Below are 26,392 nucleotides of genomic sequence, written 5' to 3'. Positions count from 1 at the left end.
AGCCAAATCAATACTACATAGCTATCTTTCTAGATTCAAGGGGGAAAGCATTAACTGTAAATGGAGTGGTCAGACTGTATCTCCCTAATCTAGGAGGTAATCTTAGAATCGGTAGTGATTTATATGTATTATAATGGAATGTAACATTAAGTGGACATTGATATGATGGCCACATGGCTCCATCCTTCCCAGTACCCTGTCTCCTAGTTCAGGCCTCTCTCAGAGAATTTAGTCCATTCCTAGGTAGGCGCTCTACCACTTGAGCCACACTCCCAGCCCAAATCCATTCCTAAAAATGTGTAGGATAGTGGATTTTTAGATAATGGGAGTCTATATGCCATTATTTTTTTAAAATGAGAAATGCTCATGTAATCCTTATGCAGGAGCCATGCTAATCTTCTCTGTATTGTTCTAATTTCAGTACATGTGCTGCCGAAGTGAGCACTATTTGTCAATTGTTTTAAATGGAAAAAACGATGTATTTCCAACATAATCTAAAAACCCTGACAGACTTCCCTTAGTACTTGAAATACTCAATATAAATATGACAATATAAAATATGACGACCATGTTTTTCAACTTAATATAAAGCCTTAAAAACACTTGATTTTTTAACAGTTAACTCATTAATTTGTGTAGTAACATTGTAAGACACAAATTATGTTTTCCTTTTAATCTACAAATGCTCAATGTAATGTAAATGAGCAGTGACTTAATATGGTGAAGACATAATGAAGGCAAATAAACAGCGATAATAAAGTAAATAAGGTAAGATTTTGTACGTGGTTACTGAAGATAGGAGTGGGGTTTGGAGATGAGAAGGGACACATGGAGGCTGTGGTCACTTGTTGCTGTTTAGTGAGAGATGAAGGTGAACTAGAATGAGCTGTGGAGGAGTAAGTGAACAGCGAATGCCTGAGGCCCATCCATATCTGGAGTCAAAAGCGGTTGAACAGTCTGCTTTTCTTGGCAATAGGGTCATTAGGGTTGAAGATTATGAATAATTTCTGAACATTGACAACACATGACAAAAACTCAAAATAGAAAAGTGGTGCATTCCTTTTGTCTGTATTATGCAGTTTCTGATAATCCTTAATAATCCTGAGCTGTGGGTTGTGCTGGAATGCTTTTTTTTTCTGGGGTGTGGGGTGCTGCTGGGGATCACACCCAAGGCCCCACACATACAAGGCAAATGTTCTAACACTGAGCTACACTCCCAGCCTTAGAATGCATTTTTGAACATAATTTTTCTAGTGTAATCATGACTTTGATTTCTTGTAAGCACACCACTATCATTCCATCTCCATGATCTAAAATTCTCCTTAAAGATTTATTGTCAAGTATCAGTGGCCCCTTATATTAGTTTTGTTGTCATTATTTGGCATTATTGGGGTTTGAATTCAGGGCCTTGCGTTTGCTAGGCAAGAGTCCTATGTTAATTTGTAAGGGCTGCCATAACAGAATACCACAGACTGGTTGCCTTAAACAGCGGGTATTTATTTTCTTACAGTTCTGAATGCTGTAAGTCCAAGATCAAGGTCCCAACAGGTTTGGTTTCACCTGAGGTTTCTCAGTTGACTTTCAGACAGCCTAACAAACTTTTGCTGTCCAGTGGGCTGCAACCACACCTTCTCCAATAAGAGCTGAACCATAGCCTTAGCAGTATTTCTTCCTCTATAGGATACCCTTGAGAGCTTTCTTCATCTCTTTACATTTACTATCCTGTCAACACTAACACTTAGTAATTGTTTGTTTGTTTGTTTATGATAGGTTTTCATTATGTAGCCCAGGCTGATCTTGAATTCATGATCCTCCTGCCTTGGCCTTCTGAGGAATGGGATTATAGGTGCACTCTACCACACCCAGTATATTTAATAATTCTTTACATTAAACCACCCTGCTTAAATTACTACTGTGGTTTCTGTCTCTTGATTGGCTACAGACTGATAAAGAATTGGTACTAGCCAGGCACAGTGGTGCACATCTATAATCCAGGCACTCAGGAGGCCAAAGTAGAGGGATCATGAGTTGGAGGACAGCCTGGGCTCATAATGAGACCCTGTCTTGAAAATCCAAAAAGGATAGCTGGGCATCAGTGGCTCACACCTGTAATCCTTCGGTAGTACTTGGGAGGTAGAGAGCAGAAAGATTGTGGTTCAAGGCTAGTCCAGGCAAATAGTTCACGAGATCCTATCTTGAAAATACCCGAGAAAGGGATGGTGGAGTAGTTCAAATGGTAGGTAGCATACCTGCCTAGCAAGTGTGAGGCCCTGAGTTCAAGCTCCAGTGCCGCCCAAAAAAAAAAAAAGGAAAAAAAATGTACTAGATGTACTAGGAGTGGTCCCAGGAAATAGACCAATAAAGATAAGATTTCAGTTGTGTCCTTGAACTGAGCAGAGTGTGACCTCCTTGTCAATGAAGGATGGACTGCTAGTAACCCACAGCATGTAATGGGATCATAATTAAGCTATCATCTGTGGTTGATTTTGGTGAGGTACTAACTGAAACACATGCCATAGGATCCATATAGCTGCTGTATTTAACATTGTGGCAGTGATAATGACCCTAAGGATGTGTGTGGGATGGGTTTGTTTGAATATGCTTGAGCGCTGATAAGGAAATAAATAATAAACTTAGATATCTTAACTTAGGGTTCTCAAGCCATGGAATGAGAGCCAGAGAGATTCTGTGATAACCTAGAAAAGTCTCTTATTTCTTGTAGCTCCATGGCTAATATTGTTGAAAAGCAAAAGTAAAATTTAATTCTGCAGCTTGCTGAATTATAATGACAGTTGAATTCACCATCTTGCCAAGTTCACATGTAAGAGATAGGACAAGGATCAGGAAAGAATGTGATCCTGAACCTTGAAATTAAGACACCTCAAATGAATTAAAATTCAGATGAAACCAGTTTTGTTTTTTTCTTTTTTGACAGTACTGGGGTTTGAACTTGGGGCCTCTCATTTGCTAGGCAGGCATTCTACCACTTGAGCCATGCCTCCAGCCCTAAAACTGGTAATCTTGAACTCCCAGATTATTCTGAGCTCCCTTACCAGAAGTAGCTTGCCCTCTGGTGTCTGATGATATTAGCTTTCCTCTGTATGAAAACTTGTGACAACTTCACCTGAAACAGATGCTTTGAAAGGGGATGCTCATTATCCCCAAGACCCACCAGAGCATAGCTCTCTTGCCACTAGGCTCATAAGTAGTGTCAAATCTTAGACTGCTCCAGAGGGACAGCAGTACTCTGTGACTCTGGAGGAAATAGCTTAGACACCAAAAGAATTTTGTTCACATATACCTGGGGAATGTGTGTGAAAATGGATTCTGAAGTTCCATTAGACAGTCTATAGTTACTGTAACAAATACTTGAGATAATCAACATATAAAGATAATCAACTTATGAAGAGGAAATGTTTATTTTGGCTCATTGTTTTGGAGGTTTCAGACCATGAGACCATGGTCCCTTTTGCTTTTGGGCCTGTGGCCAGGCAGCAGATCATGGTGGAGAACGTGATAGAGCCAGATGCTCACATCGTGACTGCCAGGAAGGAGAGTAAAAAAGAGTAAGAGACTGGCATCCTAAAATTCCCTTCAAGGGGCTCACTCCCAATGACCTAACTTTGTCTCAAATAGGTATGACCTCTTAAAGGTTCCACTACCTCCCAATAGTGCTATGGGCTGGGGACCAAGCCTTTAACACACAGGCCTTTGGGGAACACTTATCCAAACTATAGCAGGTTGATAGATCAAGGAGGGCACAATATAACATTGCATCAGGCCAAATTCTTTTTTTTTTTCTTGCTGTGTTGGAGACCAAACCCAGGGCCTTGAGCATGCTAGGCAAGTATCCCCACTCCTAAATTATCTTGAGTGTGCTTACTGAAATTCTGAATGTAATGTATTAGCTTGTGTAGATGAAGATGAGTGTAACTGCTTATTTGGTTGGTTGGTTGAAAGTTAAACTCAAAATTCAAGTTTAATGAGGTCTAATTCAATGAGGCTAAGATGCCAGAGCTTTCCTGGTATGATATAGAGGAAGAAATCCAAAGGTACAGGAAAAGAGCAATGTTAGATTAAATTTGTGTATGTGACATTCCCTAACAGTATAATACGAGAAAGCTCAGGAAGATACTCCCTTTCTAAGATACTGAAAAATGCATTTGAGCCAGGCATAATCCCAGCATTCAGAAGGTGGAGGCAGGAAGAGCTCGAGTTCCAGGCCAGCCTGGCCTACAGAGTGAGATCCTGTCTCAAAAAAACAAAAACAAAAAGAAACACATTTGGGCTGTGGATGTAGCTCAGTAGTAGAATACCTGCACTAGTCTCTGGGTTAGATCCCTGGCACCACACAAGCACACACACACACAAAACCCCTCAGTGAAGAGAGAATCTCTAGAAATTCTGTGGCAGCAGTCTTTTGTAGGCCAGGTATGACTGTAGGAGATTCCACCTTTAAGATGGGTCCTCTAGGGCTAGAAGTATGGTTCAAGCAGTAGAGTGCCTGTCTAGCTCGAAGCCTTGAGTTCAAACCCCAGTACCACCCCCCCACACCAAATTAAGATGGGCATTTTGATTTCAGTGGGGAAGATGTATTACATTACAGCAGAGGCTGAGGAAGGCAAAGAAAAGGTAATACATCAACCATAAAGGGTATCGTAAATGTCCCAGTGATCAAAACACCTTAGCCTGCAGAGATCTTTAGTGGTAGCTAATTGATCAAGGTGTAGTTCTCTAAAAACCAAATAGGTAACCTACTTAATGGAGTATTGCTTGATGTGTATCACAGGAAGATATCTAGGTTTTAGTCAAAAACCTGACTTGTGTGGGGCTGGGGTGTAGCTCTTGCCTAGCATACATGCAGGCCCCAGCACTGCAAAACAAACAACAAACCTGGCTTGAGTCTAACGTGGAGAATGATGACCTCTTACCCAGGTTCCAAATATAGTCAGTGCACAGATGCAGAACCCTTTGATGGAGAAGGAGGCCGGATTCCCTTGGTGAAGGACCTTGCGCCACTGCTGCAAGCAAACACTTTAACCTTCTTCCAGGCATTCTGGAGCAGAACTTGCAGCAATTTACTGTAGTGACAGTGCATTGGGGAAAAGAAAGTACCCAGGCCTTTTAGGGAATTATTACACACTGGCAAATTGATGCCAGTCCCTACAGATTCAAGTGCTACTATGATCCACCATTCAAAGTAGGAGCATGTAATAGTCAGGTGATAGAATCTTAAAACTTAAATCTGACTCACAGGGGGCCCAGTAGACCCATGAACTCATCCTGCAGCTATTTTTCTGGTTCCTGAATGTATAATTGTAATAGATTTATTTGCACTTCCAAGAATCCCCATTTTGGCTCTGATCTATGCATCATTATGGTAGGCAGGGATAAATGGAAGCCTGTGGACCTTCCACCCATCTGGACAGTAAATCAGAAACAGTACTGCATCCTGGGGAAAATGTAGACACTAATGCTTCCATCAAAAATTTAAAAGAAGCAGAGGTGGTGATACTTATCCTTTCCATCTAATTCGCTAGTTTGGCCTGTGCAAAATCATGTGGTTCTTAGGAAATGACTGTGGATTGTCACAAATTTAATCTGGTGGTAACTCCAAATGCAGCTGCTGTCCCAGATGTAGTAGCTTTTAATGGGCATATGAATCATCTAAAAGTTGCATGTATCTAAAAGTTTGTTTGTTTGTTTATACTGGGTTTTGAACTCAGAGCCTCATACTAGCCCAGCAAGCACTCTTACTGCTTGAGCCACTCCAACAGGCCTTTTTTGTGATGAGCTTTTTTGAGATAGGGTTTCATGAACTGTTTGCCAGGACTGGCTTTGAATCATGATTCCCAGAATCTCTGCCTCCTGAGTAGCTAGGATTACAGGCGTGAGCCACTGGCACCTGGTGTATGTGTTTTTAAGTTTAAGCATATGGAGTTTAAAGTGTTTGGTTTTCCCAGTACTAGGCTTAAACTCAGAGCCTACATCTTGAGCCACTCCACCAGCCCTTTTTTTTTGTGATGGGTTTTTTTGAGATAGGGTCTAGGGAACTATTTGCCTGGGCTGGCTTCGAACTGCAATCCTCCTGATCTCTACCTCCTGAGTAGCTAGGATTACAGGCATGAGCCACCAGCGCTTGGCTAAAGGTATCTTTTAAAAATTGATTTCTAAGTTAATGGCATTGTGATTCAAGCATATAGGCTTGTGTAATAATTCTTTGCAATTAGAACTTATTTTCTATCCTTTGTATAGTCTAGTTTTGCCATTTTTGTTAAATGCCCCATTGTACTTGATAAGAATGTGAATTCTCTATTGTATGCAACATTGCTTATTTATAGTGTGTTAATATATTTGTTACTAACTTTGGTTGTTCTAGAAATTTCTGAGTTACATTAAAATTTTCCACTAGCATTAGGAATTATAAATTGCACCTTATAATTCTGTCAGGTTTTGCTTTTTAGGTTAATAGGCTATATTATTTTGTGCATAAAAGCTTAGAATTTTTTTTGTGTGTGGGATTAAGGTTTGAACTCAATGCTTCATGCTTGCAAAGCAGGTGCTCTACTGCTTGAGCCACACCTCTAGTCCATTTTGTTCTGGTTGTTTTGGAGATGGGGGGGTCTTTCAAATTACTTGCCCAGGCTGACTTCAAACCATGATTCTCCTGATCTCACCCTCCCAAGTAACTAGGTTTATAGGTGTGAGCCACCGACATCCAGCTAAAACTTAAAATTTTAAGATCTTCTTGTGAAATATATCTTCTATGCTCATATAAAAATCCTCTTCATTCTAGTAATGTTTTATTTTCCTCCACTTCTGGAAATTGAACATGAGGCCTCACATTACCCTAGCCCACTAATAATGTTTTCTTTTGGTTAACTTTCTGTCTGGTATATGTTTTCTGTCCACTTGTTTTTGGCTTTCCTGAAAGCCTCTTTGCTTTTCTTCCCCCTCCTTACACAGCTCACACTGGTCTCAAACTTGCTCTTGTAGCACAGTTTGACCTTGAAAACGCATGGTCCTTCTTACCTGAGTTCTTGTAGCACAGTTTGACCTTGAAAACACATGGTCCTTCCTACCTCTCAGTTCTTGAGTACTGAAACTATAGACAAGGCCACCACACCCATAGCATATAACTTGATTTTGGTTTTTGGGTTGGTAAATACTAGGTTTTTGTTTGTTTGTTTGTTTTGCTAACTCAGGGCCTCACGCTTACTAAGCATGTGCTCTACCACTTGATCCACTCTGCCCTTTTTTGTTTTGGATATTTTTGAGATAGGGTCTCATGAACTATTTGCCCGAGCTGGCATCAAACCTCAATCCTCTTCATCTCTGCTTCCTGACTAGCTAGGATTACATTCTAGCTAGGCATGGTGGTGTGCATCTGTCGTTCTACCTACTTGGAAGGCTGAAATAGGAGGATCCCCTGAGCCCAGGAATGCAGGGTCAGCCTAGGCAACATAGTGAGACCACAGCTCACTTTCTATTAAAAAAGGAAAAAAGGCTGGGCACTGATGCCTTACACCTACTCAGGAGGCAGAGATTAGGAGGATCGAGGTTCATAGCCAGCCTGGGGAAATAGTTTGTGAGACCCTATCTTGAAAAACCTAACACAAAAAGGGCTGGTGGAGTGGCTCAAGTGGTAGTATGCCTGCCTAGCAAGTGTGAGGCCCTGAGTTCAAACCCCAGTATCACCAAAAAAAATAAAATAAATAAAAAATTATAAGTTTTATATTTACATTAAAAGAGAACTGTTTTGCCTCCTGATGGCTTACCATAGGCTGTGTTCTTACACTGTCTGTATAGATAAAGAGGAGGGAAAGTAAACCTATTCCAATATACCTCAGCCCAGGCCCTGTGCTGGGTTTTTATTGTGAAAGGGGAGACATAGGGAAGAAATATTTAAAAAGACAACTTTACTATCCAGGTGCACACCTATAATCCCAGCATTTGGAGGCAGAAGCACTGGGATTGAAAACTGGAGGCCAGCCTGGATTACATAGTGACACCCTGTCTCAAAAAACTAATTCTGGAGCGCCTTCCTAACATGTGCAAGGTCCTGAGTTCCATCCCTAGCACCAAGAAAAAAGAAAAAAAAAATCCTTAATATCATCTAGTATCCATTCCATATTTAAAGTTTTCCAGTTATCTTAAGAGTGTCTGCTTTTCAGTTCAAATCCAATCCAAAAGCACATTCATTGTGATTTATTATATCCTTACCCTCTTTAACCTTGCACAGTCCCTTTTCTTGAGGCACTGGGTAGGTGAAGAGGAGGCTTGTTGTCCTGTAGAATAAGCCCTCAGAGTTGGATTGCTTCCTTGTGCTAATGTTAGCATGTTCCACTTTCCTCTGTATGTCCTATAAAATATAGATTAGAGTCAAAGTTTTGATTGGAGTCAAATCAAACATTATTAGCTAGATCACCTCACAAGTGATATAATATCCATGTCAGAAGATAATACTGTACCCTACTTGGGAAGCAGAGATCAGGGGGATCATAGTTCAAGGCTAGCCCAGGTTTAAGAGACCAGGTCTCAACCAATAAAAGCTGGGTGTGGTGGTACACATCTGTCACCCCAGCTGCTCAGGAAGTATAAATAAGAGGTTTATAGTGCCTCCTGGCACTTACGCAAAGTGAGACCCTCAAAAATAACCAAAGCAAAAAGGTCTGGGGGCATGACTCAAGTGGCAGAGCAACTGCCTAGCAGGGTTAAGGCCCTGAGTTTAACCCCAGTACTGCTAATCCCCAACAACAACAAAAATACAATACTGTAATGTTTTACTAATCCACCTATTAGTATAAGCATTCTTGTACAAAGAGCTTTGCTAATATTGTCCTTTGTTAATGGTTTGTTTCAGCTTTTTTCTAGGTTGGCAGGCCTCTGTGTGATGCACACCAGTGAGTATAAACGAGATGGAAAGAGTGTTAGAAAAATGCATGCTGAGTCAGAGGGTCACAAACACCTAACATCTAATTAGCCCACATTGGGACCACTTGGAATAGATCTCTGCACGTGTAGGAGAATGTTTCTAGGCTATAAACCAAAAAAGCAGAATGCTGAGTAGGAGGAAATTGCGGCTTCACTTTTACCAATTAATACCAAATTACTCTCTGGTTGGCCAATTTGTACCTCCATTAGCAGCACTGAGGCATTTCTTCACCCCCAAAACTCGGTGTTTTCAGACTTTTTTTTTACTTTAACCAATATAATTATATGAAATAATATCTTACTGTGACTTTTTTGGGGGGGGAATGTGTGCTGGAGATCAAATCAAGGGCCCTGGACATGCTACACAAGCATGGTACCACTGAGCCCTGGCTCATTATTGCTTTTGCTTTTGCAGACAGTTACGACAAGCATCATAGCATCTCACCAACGTTTTTTTTTTTTTTTTTAGATTTTGAAACAGAGCTATTTTGCCCAGTGTGGTCTTGAACTTTGGAACTTTTGGGCTCAAGTGATCTTCCTGCCTCAGCCACCTGAGTAGCTGAGACTGAAGATAACTCGTCACCACACTCCACACCCAGATTTCACCCAACGTTTTTTTTTTTCGGTGGTATTAAGTTTGAACTCAGAGTCTTGCACTTGATAGGCAGCTGCTCTACCACTTGAGCCACTCCCAGTGTACCCAATATTCTTGTGTATTCATCTTAGGAATTTTAGGACATCTACTTAACTACAGTATTATATTACCAAAAGATAATAATTCCTTATACCATCTAATACACATTCTATACTCATATTTCTCCACTTGTCTAAAAAATTGGTAGGGATTTAGGTTAATCTAAACAGGAGTTGACTATGCACTGGTGATTTGGTTTGGGGGATATGTGGCACAGTGCTAGAACACTTGCCTAACATGCTCCAGGCCTGGGTTTGATCCCCAGTACTACAAAAGGCAATATCCCCTGTCTACTAGTTTCCATAGTTGCTGTTGAGAGATTTTCTGTCTGTCCAAGCATTACTGCTTTATAGGAAACATGTTTTCTTTCTGGATCCTCTAATTCCCCTCCCCCACCTTTGAGTTCTTCACTTTCTCTGATGTGGCAGGGTGAGGATTTAGTCTATCTTGGGACTCATTTCCTGAGACTGAGAATTCTTGTCCCAAATCAGTTCTGGGAGATAATCAGCCATAATCTCTTCTCATTATCTCACTATCTGTTTTAAGATCCTAGAATAGTGCCTGGCACACATTAGGTGGTTATAAATAGTTGTTGAATTTGTAAACGAGCATTTTCTCCACTCCACTTCATTCTCTCTATTCTCTTCTGCTCAGACATTTTTTCAGAAATCTGTTGGAACATCTCATTCTCTCCACCATGCCTCTTCATCTCTTTTACACATTTTTCATCTCTGCAGTTTTTCTGTGCTACATTTTAGATAATTTTGTCAGAATTATCTTCCTGTGCCCAATTCTGTCCTCAGCTACTTCTAATCTTCTGTTTAATCTGTCCACTGAGTGTATAATAATTGCTTTGTAAAATGACACCTGCCTAATCTTCTTATAGCATTGCTTACTTTTCATGCCTTTTGATTCCTTGTTTTATGACTGCAATAATTTTTAATGTACTTATAGTTTAAATCTTATTCCATTGTCTGAAGTGCTTTAGGGTGTCATCTTGCTATTCATTGTGTAAGCAAAATCTAATTCATGGTGTTCATGATGGTTTATTTTCTTTGTAAACTTTTTGTTGTGTTATTGGTGTTTGAACTCAGGGCCTCCAGCTTACTTAGACAGGTGCTCTACCACTTGAGCCACACCTGTAGCCCTTTTTGCTTTAGTTATTTTTCAGATAGGTCTCAAGTTTTTTGCCCAGGTTGGCCTGGACCAAAATCCTCCTACTATGCCTCTTGCATAGGTGGGATGATAGGGGTGTACCACCATGCCTGGCTTTTTTATTGAGATGGAGTCTCAATAACTTTTTTGGGGTGTGGTACCAGGAGTTGAACTCAGGACCTTGCACTTGTTAGGCAGGCACTCTATTACTTGAGCCATGTCCTCAGACCTTTTTGAGTTGTTCATTTGCTATATAGGGTTTCCTTTTATGCCCTAGCTGGCCTGGACTGTGATTTACGTATTTGTGCTTCCCAGTGTAGCTGAAATGACAGGCACTTCATGCCACCTTGTCCAGCCATTGGTTGAGATGGAGTCTTGTGAACTTTTTGCCCTCTCAATCTCTGCCTCCAGAGTAGCTGTGATTACAGGCATAAACCTTGTGCTTGGTTGTTATTTTGTTCTTAGAGACAAGGTCCCACTATATAGCCTAGGCTGACCTCAAACTGGAGATCCTCCTGCCTCAGCCTCCTAACTGCTAGGATTACTTGTGTGCACACCATGCATAGCTCCTTGTGAGCTTTCTAATTTTGTATTGGAGCTCCTATGGATGGCCTTGAGGTAGACCTTCACAGACTATTGTGAGCATCAGATAAATTAATCTCAAGTCCATGGGAAATGAAATTGCTGTGAAAAGAATTTACAGAAGGGCAAGAACAGGTCATGTTATGTGCAAAACCAAACTCATAGCCAAAACCCACTGGAGTGTCATAAGTTAAAACCTGGCAAGAATCACACAGGGAACATTAAAGCCTCTCTCCTGTGTGGCAGGCACTTCACTCAGATTTATCTTTAACCTTTATATAGCAACTGCAAGGGAGTGATATTCCTACTTTACAGAGCAAAAACTGCAAGATCACACTTTATAGCTACTTGGGAAGCTCCAGTTCAAATCAGGTCTGAAAAAACATATTGCAAAAAAACTTACCAAGATTGAAACAAGAATAAATAGAAAATTTATATTCTAAAAAAAAAAAAAAAACAAAACAAATCAGGTCTGAATGGTTGTAAAGCTCAAGCTCTTTCAAATGCATTCCTTTGTCCCTCAGAACTACTAGTGGGGAAAAAGCACCATCATTTGGACCACATATGTTATTTTTTTCCCAGTTTTAATTTTGAATCAGGACAATTATCCCTATGTATCATAAAAATGTGTTAAATAATTAATGGAAAGGGAAAGAATACATAAAACTATAAAGAATTGCCTTTTAAATAGTGAAAATTTGCTTCTCTATTTTCTATCATTTTTCCAATTTGAGTTGTTTATATACAAAAAAGGCAATTAACAAGCAGCTTACTTATGAGAAACCCCTAGAGCTTCTAGAATCTAATAAAAATGTATTTGAGCTGAGCATTCCAAATACAACAAAGCAAACCAGAGTAATTTTAATCCTTTAATAAGGAGTTTGCAAATGTAGCTTTAATATAAACAGTTTTACACTAGAAACCAAAAAACAAGGCCCCCTGATTGGTGGCAACACACTTCACAGGCAGTCCTTTGTTAGGCAGGCCCAGACAGGCTTCTGCTGTGTCCACTGTGGGTGGTAGGTTCTGGGCAGGTCCAAACTCACATGTAGGACTTACCTTTTTCAAGGACCATCTTCCATGGATAAGTAGAGGTGTTCAGGAATTATAAACTGTCTTAAACATTGTCAGCATCCAATATTTGGAGTTAGAGGATCTGATTTTTTTTTTTTTTTTTTTTTTTGGTGAGACTAGGGTTGAACTCAGGGCTCCATGCTTGCAAAGCATGGTGCTCTACTGCTTGAGCCACAACTCCAGCCCATTTAGGGAGATGGGAATCTCAAGAATTTTTTGCCTTGGCTGGCCTTAAAGTGCAGTCCTCCAGTTCTCAGTTTCCCAAGTAGCTAGGATTACAGGTATGAGCCACTGAGCCACTTGTGCCCTTGTGCCCTCTCTGCAAGGCTTCTTTTTTTTTTTTTTGTACTGGGGCTTGAACTCAAGGCTTCACGCTTGCTAGGCAGGCACTCTACCACTTGAGCCACTCCAGCCCTTTTATGCATTGGGTGTTTTCGAGATAGGGTCTAGCAAACTATTTGCCTGGACTGGCTTTGAACCGCAATCCTCCGGATCTCTACTTCCTAACAACAGGCATGAGCCACCAGCGCCCAGCTCTGTAAGGCTTCTTGAAGGGGTACAGTGACAGAAAAACAAATGGCCCATCTGGCAAGGTGAAGTCCTAAAACTCACCTGTTGTCCCTGCATTTGGGGTGGGGGTGGGTGTCTAGATCATATCTCCATGTTTCAGAATAATAAACAGCTCCCATCTTAGCCACCAAAACATTGTCTAATGATTAGGGGTTGCTAGACATGACCATGTGTATTCCCAGCTCAGAAAGAATAAAGGCCACAGATAAGATCCACCATTTTGAGTCTTTACTCCCATTTTCTATGTGGGAACCAGGGAATGTTTCTCCTTTTTTTCTTCCCCATTTCTCCCTACTTTATCCTGCTATACTAAGAAAAATTCTTGTGAAAACTTCTGTCTTGTGAGACTCCTTCTGGTACTACTCTTAAAATGCTTTTCACGTGTGGATATCAAGTACCTGGGAAACTGAGGGAACTCCCTCATTCCTCCTCTAGTGACAGTCCCAGATACTCATGAAACTCATGTTGAACCCAGAAGTTCAAGACCAGCCTGGACAAACAGCAAGGTCCATCTGAAAAAAAAAAAAAAAAAATTCAATACATGATCTTCCTATCTTAGATTTGACTCTAGGTTACATTTTTATTACATGTACTTAAAACATTTTATGGGCTTGGTTCTAGGCTGCATTTTATTATGTGGACTTAAAACATTTTAATGCCATTAAATAATTCAAGTTAATTATTATCTTTGCAAATATATCTAAATTTGGAAAAGCTATTTTATTAATGTATTTAGCAAAACAGATGATGTAAATAATTGAGTCCCTACCATAGGGCACCTCTGTGTAAATTAGGAAAAGCCCTTCTTCAAGCTCATTCCCCCCACCCCATACTGGGGTTTGAACTCAGGACCTTCCACCAGCCCTATCTTTGTGATGGATTTTTCGAGATAGTATCTCTCGAACTATTTACTCAGGCTGGCTTCAAACCTCCATCCTCCTGATCTCTGCCTTCTGAGTAACTAGGATTACAGGCATGAGCTACCAGTACCTGGCTTCAAGCACATCTTTTGAAAGTTAGTGTAACAAGTACTTAAACTGCTTTTGCTGAAGCAGTGACTCCTTACTTGGACCCACAAATTAACTAAAAGTCAAAGAAAAGATTAGCATTCCTGCCTCCATTTTACATGTGTCTGCTCTTAAGCCTTTCTCACTACAGTCACTGTGTAATCACCTTGGGTTCCAGGAAGGACAGCACTTACGGATAACATAGGAGGGATGAAAGAAACTGCACCAAAGGAAGAGAATAGCAAAACCTCCTCAGGACAGACCACCTGCCAGGCAACAATGACTTGGTTGCTACCCTCAAGCAACGATAGCAATAACAACTTCTCTGGAACCTCTCCATAATGATCAACCAGCCCATACTTTGAGCAGAACTATTTAAAAAATCGTAACTCTCTCCCCTGACCCCCAGTTCTTCATTTCTTTAAAGCTAAAGCTCAAGTCTTTTCCCCCCAAGATGACTGAAGATGGACTGAGTGCTTACTTTGCCTCTTTCCCCTGGTGTGTTCCAAGCTGTGTAATAAATCTCTCTGCCCTGAACCATGCTCTTTTCATTTGGTGTTTAGGAGCAAGGGGCCAGACCTGACATGTGGAATCCCAGGAGTTTGGACCTGGGGTCTAAAACTCTGCTTTCATTAGAATATTATTTTAAAAAACAAAATAAACAAAAAAAAAAAACAGACTAACTCTGCCAGGCAGAACTTTCCAGCACTCCAGTGGTACACACATGCACCCACACTCCCACCCACTAACACAATTCCTGAATCTGGGGGCACATAACTGTCAGTGTGCCATACACTTGGTGCCACCCCTACTGCAGGCATCAGATTTGGAGAATTGAAGCTACAGAAATTGGGCTTCTCAGGCAGTGCCCTCGGCCTAGTTTCCTTGTGCCTATATTTATCTTTGTGTATATGCTAATCATTATGTTTGAAAGAATATTTGTAGGAATAATTCGAAAGCCAGGATGAAAGTAATTACCTTCACAGAGAATTTGTGTTTACACAAGACACGAGCTTGGGAGCATCCTCAGTCTCAGGTTGTTCAAAGTTAAGGCTTGTGGTTCCCTGGATAACCCCAGCATAGAACAAGGCTGTTACTGAGTTGGATGGTCCTCACTTTCTTTACTGTCATCCTGAGCTTACAGGGAGAATAGGGATGTCTGTCGAACTTCCTTCTTGAGGTAGGATGGGCTGTGATGCAGACCCACTCAAGAGGCATCAAAATGAAGGTCAACCCTCCTGGTGGGCAGAAGGCCTTGAGAGAGAGAGCGGCTTTCAAACACACTTGGTGTTGGTGGCCTACAGAGGGATGCTGTCCCATTTGGTCATTCTTAGAGGATGTTTTCAACATTTGATTCAGCTTATTTAGTTGTTTTCAGAGAGAGTTATAGTGCTACGACCAGAAAGAGGAAGTCCTGTTGTTTTAATTAGCATTTCCTTGATTAGCAGTGAAGCTCAGCTTCTCTTACATTGGTAGCAATCAATTCAAGTTTGCTCTTCTGTGGAATGTCTGCCTATCCCCTTTTTGCTCCGAGTTTGCTGCCTTTCTCTTACTGATTTTACGGTGTTCATTAAATATTCAGATATTAACTCTATGTTGATTTTGTATATTTTAATACATTTTTCTAGATTTTATGCATTCTAATACCTTTCCCTAGTTCGTTATACCTTTATTTATGGTGTCCTTTACTAAACAGAACTCCTTAATTTTGAAGGAGGCAAGTTGAACATACTGTTCTCCATCATCCTTGAAACAGCCACTCTCCACCAGGAGAGTGTCATCTGACCTGTACAAAGCAGGGGAATTCTTACCTCCCTCTTTGTTCCCTAAGCTCATATTTTCAGTCTATGTCTGCAGTGTTGGCTACCTTACCACACTGCTGCTGTAACCAGAGTCTCAGGCCAAGGGCCCAACTCTGGGAGTTCCAACATGTCAGGTCCAAACACTTACCCCACCCCAAAGAAACCAGCAAAAGTAATGGTGAAAGGCAGGAAAGAATTTTAATCAGAATGGCCATTTTAGGAAGAGGCAGACAAACATTCCTGCCCATCTTTGAGGTATGACATGAGTTTTAGGTTTGAATAGAGGAAGAATTGGAATGGGTTGTGCAATGGTTGTGCAAGGTAAGAAATTCTCTTGCTTGAGAGGATAATCTAGTTCCCATAAAAATAAGTACTTCTGCGTGGGAGGGCCAGCCATGACTGATTGCTCCCATTTATAGGGGGTGATCCATGTGGGGTGATCTCTCTGTGAGGCTCTGCTCTCCTAGAATCCAAGGTAACTGCAAGTTTAAGACAATGACTAGAGACTGAGGGGTCTGAAACAGGATATTATAAAAGCTGACAGTAAAATACCTTGGTTTTTCTTATCTTTGGATCTTCTCCCTTGAATTCTGCTTTGATGAGATTGGTAAGACAGACTCTCCTTCAGTGAATTAACATGCCTATGTGCAGAGTTGAACAGAAATCTGACCCAAAGGGGATAGACACAAACGAAGGCAGAGATGCCAGGCTTTTATACTGTTTTTAGTCACCTTGTGGGCCCAAAGTGAGGAGTCAGTGATTTACAGCAAAAGCAGTTTCTAAGTACCTATTAAATTGCTTAATTCACTGGCTTCCAATAAAAAACACAAGATCCTCATATGTATTGCTGTTAAACACATAACCCTCATCCTGTGCATAGGAAGTTAGGCTTTACACTAAAAGGCAGAATAAGGATCTCTATTATTTCTCATCTTGATTCAGCCCACCATTCCAGGCTGCTGTTATTTTTGGACCTTGATTCTGTCATCCAGTACTTCAGCTGCCCCAGTTTTTTGCCATCTAAAACTTTGATAAATATGTCATCCATTTCCCTGTCCAAGTAACTGTTAGGGATGCTGAACATGAGAGCACAAAGGCCAGCATTCTAACTGGGTCCCTGGAGTCTTCTTCCAGGCAGGTAGTGATTAATGAGGATAACATGCCTCCAAGGTTTTATTGAGGAACATCTATATGCCTCGCCCTGAGCCAAGTGGTGAGACTTAGAGGTAGCAAATGAAATAAGTCTCCTCCACTCGCACAGGGGGGAACAGACTAGTGAAGAGACAGATGCAGTAACTACAAGATATAAATTATAACTCATACTTTAGTTTACACAGCATTCTCTCATGGCCTGGCTCTCTGTTTGGGACAGGCAATCAACCCAAAATAAGGGCACTTAATTCACCACAAGCCTCTCACATTTGCAAGTTATCTTTAGGGCTATTATCAGGAAATCAGCCAAATGCTTTGCTAACATTCAAATGTGTATGTCTATAGAACTAATACATCTCTGTCTCTCTCTGGATCTTTCTATGTTGTTCAGGTTTTCCTTGAACTCCTATACTTAAGGGATCTTCCTGCATCAGCCTCCCAAGTGCTGGGACTATAGATGTGTGCTACCTGGCTGCAGGGGGGAAGATCAATGTGGTATGAATTGTTCCTTGTGAATGCATGCAGTTGCAGTTCCCTGTATAACTACTTGTTAATTGCTCATAATTCATTGACAGTTTCACTTGTGGTACTTCCCCAAAGTTCTCCAAAGCACATTTTTTACTGTGCTGGGATGTAATTCATCAGGACCAGGAATGTCAAGATGCTCTAGAAGGGCTGGATGTGTGGCTCAAGTGGTAGTGCACTTGCCTAGCAAGTGCAAGGCCCTGAGTTCAAACCCCAGTACCACCAAAAAACAAACAAAAAAAGCAAGCAAACAAATAATCAAGATGGTCTTAGAATCATCACAGTTAACCAAGGTGACTGTCTGCCCTTCACGCCAAGCAATTAGGGGAGCCTGGTGAAGCCCTCTCCAAATCTGGTAAGCAGAGGTTGTATTTCTCTGCCTGGGGAATCTTGTCTCAAAAATGAATTGTGAACTTAATAACCAGCATTTCTTTTTAAATAAAATAGTATGTGTAGGACAGAAATATCAGAGAGGGCTGGGGGTGTAGCTCAGTGGCAGAGCACATGCTTGGCATGCACCAGATCCTAGATTCAACCCCCAGCAGCAACAACAAATAAATCAGAGAACTATAAAGGTAGTAAGGGTCTCTTTCAGTTAAAAATTAGATGTATGTGCAATGGATTATTATCTAAAATGTATCTCTTATTGTGGGCCTTAGTCAAAAAGGTGGCTGACAGAGTGACTAATCCCTATACTCTTGATCAGCTAGAACTGGGTTTAGCAAGGTGACTTGGGAGGAGTGACTTAGAGAATTTCCTCACTGATAAGACGAGATTGTAATACCCACCTTGTGGGTTGTTATGAGAATAAAATGAAATAATAAGTGCAATTCTCTTAGTTCAGCACCTGGAAAATGAGGTGTTCCAATGTGGTTATTTTTTTTCTAACTTTGAAGATAGGCACACATGGCCCTATTTCTCTCTCATCTCCAGAGCTATTAATTTCACTTCCTTCTTTCTATTTTCAGCAGTTTGGAGAAGCAAGTCTGTGGCTTTCTAGCAATTCTGGATTTTATAGATGTCTTCTCTCACATCTCAGAGGGTTTCAGGGCTCATAAACCTGCTTCCGCCCTGGCTGGATGCCTGCAGTTTTGAGGTGAATGAATCGCTGTGGCCCACCTCACCCTCTGCATGGTGGGGATTGCCCAGCCCCAGGCCCTTTGGTTGTGTGGGGGGGTGTCAGTGTTTCTAAAGTTAGCCTTGTTACATTTCCTAAGGAAACCTTCCCCCCAATGTTGCAAGCCGGCTGAGGTGCCTGCTATCCTGCTGAGCCTCTCCCTCCCTTCTCCTCATGTGTGTTCCTGGGCAGTGGGGAACAGCTGCAGTATGTGGAGGTGCACCCATGCCTGCTGCTGAGCCCTATCTGGTGGTCACCCCACTGTTCTCAGACAGGGGTGACCTGTCCTCCCGTGTGTGGGGGCACCCAGCAGTAACCTCCTCCTTCAGCCTGGCCCAGGAAAGAGGCAGAGCAGACCAGACACTGGGGTGACTGCTTTATGGGTATGTGAAGATACAGCTGGCGCCACTCATGCTCTCCTCATCCAATCATGTATTGACATCAAGTGCTGGAATACCAAGATCACTAGGAAACGGCCGCTTCAAAATGCTTAGTCTAGTCCTAGGATGCTGTTCCTTCCACCACCTCAGAAACACCTCTATCAAACCCCATGTAAAGGAGGAACTAGCAATAAAGAAGGAACTGACGGGGAAATTGCCTATCTTAACAATACAGCTGAATCCAAATATGTAAAGAACTACAGAATCAGGATAAAAGAAAACTGAAGGATGGAAGCAAAAAAGTCTGCGACATCTCCAGGGTTTCCCTACTTTTAAATTGCCTCTAAACAGCAAGGAAAATGACCCTTTTTATTTTCTGTACACATCTAGTGTCCTGTGTGAGGAGAGCAGAGAGAAGCATCACACCTGCAGAAGTCCACTGCTTATAGACAGGGTCTTGGCTGTGGGAACATCCCTTCCCTTCAGAGCTAGCAATGCTTAGAAAAAGCTCTGCAATTGGTACACCAATAGGCAATGAGACTGTTACTTCTCAAATATTCCTACCTTTTTCAGGCATCTCATTCAGACTAGGCCTCAATTTCTAAAGACTGTTTGATTAGATAGAAACTTTTTCTACAACCTCTAGTCAAAAGTAGGTTGAAATATTTATTAATCTGTGTCAAACTTAAAAAAAAAAAAGAGGGCTGGACATGATTGCACATACTTGTTAATCCCATCATTGGAGAGGCTGAGACAGGAAGATTGCCAGTTCCAAGCCAGTCTAGGCTACAAAACAAGATCATGTCTCAAAATAAAATAATAAATGAAATGGTAAATAAATAAGAGGTAGAGCACCTCTTATTTATTTAGAGCTTGCGAGGTAGAGCACTTGCCTAACATGCACTGGGTTCAATCCTCAGCACTGAAGAAAGAAAAAGAAAAGGAAAGAAATAGAGATATTTTGGAAAGGACAGCTGAGCAGAGCCCTAATCCTGGAAAACCTTACTTGAAAGACATTGGTAACTAATGACTAGCAAATAAAGCTCAGGTATTTTTCAACACTTTTTCAGTCTGATTACAAAATGTTTATTTAAGAAAGGTCAAACCAGAGGTAATAACATAGAAAGGGCCTCTGTAGTAATCCCATTACAAACAAAACCTGAGGAACAGCAGGGCCAGCCCATCTTATCTGCAGATAAACTGTGCATAAACTCTTTCTGTATGTGTGGGTAACATGAGAAAGTAGAAAGTGTTTCCTTCTGGGCGGGAAATACAGCTCAATGGTGGGGTGCTTGCCTAGCATGCACAAAGCCCTAGGTTACATCCCCAACACTGTTTAAAAAAAAAAGTTTGCTTCCATAAGGTGTTTTGAAGTTCATCCTATGTGGGGAGGATGACTAGGGTAGACAGGCCTATGCTAGTACCAGGGTCAGCTCCTGTAGCATTTCAGCTTGGTTGGCTGGAAGAGGTAAGGGCAAATGATACCTAGGTAACAGCAGAGGAGGCCCAGGAGGCAAACCTATGGAGAAGTCCAGGGAGGAAGCATGGCATCCCTCCCCCCTTTTAGCTTTAGCTGTTTTTCAGATAAGGTCTTGCACTTTTGCCTGGGCTGCCTCCTGCATAACTGGGATTACAGGTAAATGCCACTGTGCTTGGCTCTGAGGACAAGTTTCTTGTGGAAAAAGTGAGGGTGGGCCAGGCACTGTTGTCTCACACCTGTAATCCTAGCTACTCAGGAAGCAGAGATCAGGAGGATCATAGTTTGAAGCCAGCCCTGGGAAAACAGTTTGTGAGACTCTATTTTGAAAAGTATCCAACCAAAAAGGACTGATGGTGGTAGAACGAACACCTGCCTTGCAAAGCATGAGGCCCTGAGTTCAAACTCTAGTACCACTAAAAGAAAAAGTGAGAGTGGCTATTGGGAGGACTACAGTTAGTGGTTTACAGATAGCCTCAGCCCTGAGGTAAGCCTATTTCTGAAGTCCATGTTACAGCCTTAAGGAACAGAAAGCTAGGGAATAGATTTGAGTGCACAGCAGCTAGAAGTTAGCTTCCTGGGCATGGGGAGTGGGAGAGGCAGGAGGCAGCTCTGACCACCATGAGGTTGTTCTCTTGTACCTCCTGCCCACTGGTCTTGGCAATGCCACCCACTCTCCTGCCAGCCAAGCTTTTGTGGCCTTTAAGCACCTAGAGACCCTGAAGGAATGTGCTGATTGGACTGCAATGAGGGATTCCAGAAGGATGATTGCAAAAGCTGTATCACAGCTTCCTCCCTGCCCCTGAATATGGGGGTGTGGCAGGTGCTGAGTTGGTACATGGAATCCAGGTTTTCATCACACATGTAGGCTCAGTCTTACCCTCTGGCTCTGGACATGTTTGCTTTCTGCCAACCCTCCCTCCCCCCCACACCTTGACACTCCTGCCCTGTTCTCTCCACAACTCCCCTATGCCGGCTTCCTTCACTTGACACTACCGGGAGTGGATTGAATAGTGCCCCACACCCACTTCTGGGACTTATGAATGTGAATGGATTTGGTAAAAGGGCATTTGCTGATATGATTTATAAGAATTCAAAAATGAGATCATTCTGGATTACGGAGTGGCCAAAAATCCAATGATAAGTGTAAGAAGACACACAGAGGAGAGAGAAGACCTCATGAAGATGGAGGCAGAGAATATACAGTTTCACAGCCAAAAACCAAGGAATGTTGACAACTAGAAAAGGAATAACCAGAAGCTAGAAAAGGCCTTTAGAGCGTGGTGGCCCCCTGGCACCTTGACATTTAACTTCCAGCCTTCAGAACCACAGGAGAATATGTATCTGTTGTTTTAAGCTACCCACCCTTGACAAATCCAGAGGTCCTTTCCCTGACACTACTGCACTTGAAGGTCACATATTTCTTGAGATGCTTCCTTCCTTCTGACTTCCTGACTCCACAGTATTCCTGCCTCATGGGACATTTTCACAATCCTCTGTGCTGCATCCCTCACTTCTTTGTTGTCTAAATGTTGGAGGCTCCCGGTCAAGCTTCATGAATTCTCTGAGTGAAGCCACCATTCTCTCCACTCTCATAGCTCTAACCACCAGCTGCAGGACGACCCTCCTGAACTCACTTCTACAGGAAGCTGGCACTGGGCCTGGCTCACCAACTAACTGGAGAAAGAGTGAATCTTTCCACCTGAATCACCACTGGAAAGCACCACTGTGGTTGCCAAGCACAGGCAATACATTCTCTTGCTCCTCTCACAGAAGCCTGGGGCCTTTGAGTGACTGGATGCTAGTCCTGCAGATATCAGAATCCAGGCCTCTAACCTTTCATGTATCTCCTACCAGGCCCCTCAGAAGCTGGAAGGCCCTGCTTCTCCTCAAATTTCTTTGCAGGAGCCCAATCTAGGGTGACTCCTCTCTGACTCTGGCACAGGGGTTCTTGAAGTACAGCCTATGGACAAATCTAGCTGACCACCTGTTCTTATAAAGAGAGTGCTACTGAACCTACATCCAGATTGTCTGTGGCTGACTTCGAGCCCCAACACAGAGCTGAGACAAGACAGCATGGTCCACACAGCCTGACAGTTATTGTCCAGCGCTGTATAGAATCAGCTTGAGAACCCTCCTTGGGGCAATCAGCTATGAAGCAAAGACTTTTCTCTCCTTGGTGTGTGTGCAGGAAAGTGTGATCTTTCTCTGCTTTCCCACTCATCTCACTTAGGACCTTTACCAAATTAGGAAGGTCTCCAGAAGTTCTCCATGGTCCTCAGTAAGCTTTCTTCCCTCCTCCCTCCCAGTCAGTGCCTCTCCCAGGGCAGAGTCTCGGTGATCAGTAAGGGCACATTCTATTCCTAGAGAAGGCCTTCCCACCCTGGCGCTCCTGTATCTCTTAGCAGTGCAGACTCTTTGATGGGCTCTGAGATTCTAGTTATGGCTGAAGGTTTCCTGTAGCTTTGGCATTCCTGAGGTTCCTCCTAGGATGAACAGCTACACAGCTCACTGGCAAAGCATAAACAGGCAGGGCTCTCCCTAAGGGGATGGCCATGTCAGGACAGAGAAGTGAAACTCAGCGGGCAAAGCTTCAAGATGAGCACAGATCACAGGTGCCAGGAGGTGAGCACAAGGACTCGTGATGTGATACTAACTCCTGGCTTCCCACACACACCACCTGAGGAGGCCATTCCCAGAGGCTCTGCCACACTCGGTGTTTTCAGGGGCTTCTCCGGGTGAGTTCTACAGAGGATGCGAGGTGGTGTAATACATAAAAGTTCCACACGTACTGCCCAGATGAGGTCTGACCGCTCTGAAATGAGCCCTGCATTCCTTGCGTCCTGCATGGCTTTTTCCCACGTGGATCACTTGATTAACAATAGGGGCCTGCGAGGAAGGCTTTTCCGTGCTTTTCCCAGTGCATGCTTTTGGTGAAAGGAAAGGTCTCACTGACTTGGAAGGCTCTTTCACACTGGCTCCATCCCTGGAGCTTTTCCTACTGTGAATGGATGAGGAGCAGTGAGTGGCTGATCCCTGGAGCCACCTCCACACTCTCAGTGCTCAGGAGGCTGGCTCCACACGCTGGGAGCTAGGAGCTAGGGCTAGAGGACGTGCCCCGCTAACACGCCGGGTCTTCTCTGCTGTGGACAACCTCAGCCTCTGGCGCGAGGCTTAGATGTGCAGAACCCAAATCTTTCTCAGCACTTTCTCACACACCTCATATCCTCAAGACTCTTTGCCAGTGGACATCTTCTGAACTGTAGGAAAGGGTAAGCCGTGAACCTCTGTGCTTTTTCTGACAGGGAGGAAGATGTAACTTCCTAGTTGATCCCATACTGTACTTACCATACTTGAGGGATCCTTTTCTTTTCAGGCTGCTGGTGATTTATTAAGACTCAAAAAATGCTGCAAAATTGGGTCTCTGGGGCCTGGCCTTTGGGAGTTCTCCCAGAGCATTCCTCTACCCTGAGGGTCCTCCCAAATCCCTGCTGTAGAGTTAACACCTTCTCAGTTCTGCTCTCACCATCTAGCAAATTAAAACACAACATGAAGCCCAGTGTGGTGCATACACTTGTAATCCCAGCACTCAGGAGGCCAATGCAGGAGGATCACAAGTTTGAGGCCAGTCTAGATTACATAGCCCTGTCTAAGAAAACAAAAACAAGACAAATTTTAAAAAAGTCCCAATATGGCCTGATTCCCATTCTGAGCAAAAACCAATTTGAGAAGAACAAAATAACCGATAATAATGAGGGGCTGGCAGAATGGCTCAAGCAGTAGAGTACCTGCCTAGCAAGCGAGAGACTCTGAGTTCAAACCAGCACCACCAAAATAATGATGATGATGATGATGATGATAATAATAATAATAGGACAGTGGTATGTGGTACTTTTCTTCACCACCTTTCACAGTAAGGGTAGCAACTGGGACTACAAACAAACCTCCAAGGGCCAGCAAAATGGATGAGAAGGCTGCTCATATTGTAAAGCAGAGTAAGGGACTAGAGGACAGGATGAAACACTGGGGATACACAATGCAGTCTGACGAAGTCTTGGTTGCTTCACCACAGACAGGTAGGCCAGTCAGAGGCCACTGCATCAGGCCACTGGCCTCCTCTGTGCAAATTGCTAAGCCAGAGAAGAAGAACTTGTTCCCCTTGGGGGCTTATGTGGAGGTTTCAAGCAAATTTCCACCTGGTAGCTTAGAGAGAAACAAGGACTCTTTCAAAGCAGTCTTCTGCCATGGTTTTCTTCAGCATCCTAAGTTGTACAGGGCAGGCGTTGCCATGAGATGGGGGTGCCCATGGCCCCCCCCTTGCTCACCTGTGCATATGAAGACTTCTGTCACAGCAGCCTGCAGATTTGGCACCTGTGATGCTTCCCCTTGTTCCAGCCAGTTGGTCAGATTAGGTTGGAAAAGAAATTCTGTTCATAGCACTGAAAGCAGGAAAGGGAAGAAAATGAGCCCAAACCTGCTGTAGCCCTTTTGTCTATGTGAGCAGATATGGCTGCACAAACAACTACACAGCTCACTGGCAAAGCACAAATAGGCAGGGCTCTTCCTAAGGGGACAGCCACATCAGGACAGAGAAGTAAAACTCAGAGGGCAGAGCTTCAAGATGAGCACAGATCACAAGTGCCAGGAGGCTTAGTGTAAGGACTCAGCACAGGAGCACTGCCCTCTTCCTGTGAGGGGGCTGTCAGAACCCAATCTAGAGCGGAAGCAGAAATAGCTCACTTTTCATCAGCAGGGACCCTGCAGCTTGCCAGGATTCACAAACTACACCCAGCTAAACCGAAATTGGACCACACTGCTACTAATGGATGAGAGGCAACAATGACTGAATTCAGAGTCCAAGAGAATTCTTGCACAGCGGGGCGCACATTCCTGAAATTTGCTGTCACATCCTGTAGAGATTCCTGGGAGGGGATAGACAGTGTCATTGCTCAGAAGTGAAGGGTATGACCACAGCCCACACATCCTCGTGGGTCATCCAATCCTAAAAGACATTTTTTTTTCTGCTACTGCCTGAGAAATAATCCTTGGACACAACCAGGTTCACAGGACAAAAGGAGGCTCTGAGTTTGTTGTTACATCTGATGTGCATGGAGAAAGAGAACCAGGGAACAAAAGGCCAAGAGCCAAGTTAGGAAGATACTTTTTCAGAACAGTCAGAGCTGCATGGTCAGCAAATGGCACCATCAGGGTAGGAGTGGACACTCATTTGGGTGGCAGTACAAATCTTGGGAAGGACAATGGAGAAACCCAGGCTTACCTGCTGCAGCTGCCAGGGCTGCAGATGCTGTCCCTGGGGCCTCCTGGCTTTCCTCAGCAGGTGAGGGGGATACTGTGGGCTGCAACTGGCAGAAATTGGGGGGAAAGTCTAAGTTAGATCACTGAAAAACAGGCAGGCCCTGCCTCAAACCGTGACCAATTTCTAGTGACTAGGGTGGGGCCACAAACAGAGCAGGAGAACTTTCACAGGGGGCGGCCCTGCAGTTCTGGACCTGTGGAAGGAAGGGAGGGTGAGAGAAGAAAGAGGCTTATTTAACTCATGGTTTGGAAGCTTAAAGTCCAAGATTGTGCAGCTGCATTTTTTCAGCCTCTAGTGAGGGCCTTAGACGGTATCACTTCAGAAGCAGGTAAGAGAGGGAGAGACCACATGATGAGAGAGAAAGCCAGAGAGCAGAGAGTGCCAGTCTTACTCTTTTATAACCCCTCTTGCAGGAATAAACTGGGATCCCACAAGAACTGTATTAATTGCTTAAGGGGGTAGTGACCCCAATAACATAATCACTTGCCACTAGTCTACACCTTTTAAAGGTTGCACCACGTCCCAACATCACTACACTGGGGACCAAGCTTCCCTGCACATAAACTTTTACTGGGCAAAGCAAAGCATATCCAAACTATACCACTT

General features: G+C 43.0%; 1 protein-coding gene, 1 long non-coding RNA gene and 2 other non-coding genes across 8 annotated transcripts in view; 2 read left to right on the top strand and 2 right to left on the bottom strand.

Moving 5' to 3' along the window:
• The window catches only part of Zbtb9 (zinc finger and BTB domain containing 9), a 51,469-nt gene that overhangs the window by 12,146 nt on the left and 12,931 nt on the right, over positions 1-26,392 (top strand). The window contains exon 4 of one of the 2 annotated variants that reach the window (XR_012450674.1): positions 9,404-13,421. The exons of the other annotated variant lie outside the window; for it this stretch is intronic. The gene's annotated coding sequence lies outside the window, so the exon portion shown is untranslated. Of the gene's footprint in view, positions 1-9,403; positions 13,422-26,392 lie in introns of those variants that run through there. 2 annotated transcript variants of the gene reach the window in all.
• LOC141426063 (U6 spliceosomal RNA) lies at positions 339-445 on the bottom strand. Its single transcript, XR_012451172.1, has one exon. It is a non-coding gene; the product is annotated as a U6 spliceosomal RNA (small nuclear RNA).
• LOC141425649 (uncharacterized) overlaps positions 3,401-26,392 on the bottom strand; it is a 41,285-nt gene continuing 18,293 nt past the window's right edge. For 2 of the 4 annotated variants that reach the window (XR_012450679.1, XR_012450676.1), the window contains exons 3-7: positions 25,748-25,832; positions 24,795-24,908; positions 13,408-13,521; positions 8,224-8,362; positions 3,401-3,541 (exon numbers count right to left, since the gene is read on the bottom strand). This is a non-coding gene — a long non-coding RNA (uncharacterized lncRNA). Of the gene's footprint in view, positions 5,082-8,223; positions 8,363-13,407; positions 13,522-24,794; positions 24,909-25,747; positions 25,833-26,392 lie in introns of all 4 variants that reach the window. The other 2 variants (XR_012450678.1, XR_012450677.1) reach the window with 2 other exon arrangements.
• Positions 7,761-7,894, top strand: LOC141410625 (small nucleolar RNA SNORA51). Its single transcript, XR_012435460.1, has one exon. It is a non-coding gene; the product is annotated as a small nucleolar RNA SNORA51 (small nucleolar RNA).

The sequence above is a fragment of the Castor canadensis genome, chromosome 8, assembly GCF_047511655.1.
Source record: "Castor canadensis chromosome 8, mCasCan1.hap1v2, whole genome shotgun sequence".
Taxonomy (NCBI): Eukaryota; Metazoa; Chordata; class Mammalia; order Rodentia; family Castoridae; genus Castor; species Castor canadensis.
The sequence above is the reverse complement of the archived record's forward strand: the minus strand, read 5'-3'. Positions and strand labels throughout refer to the sequence as shown.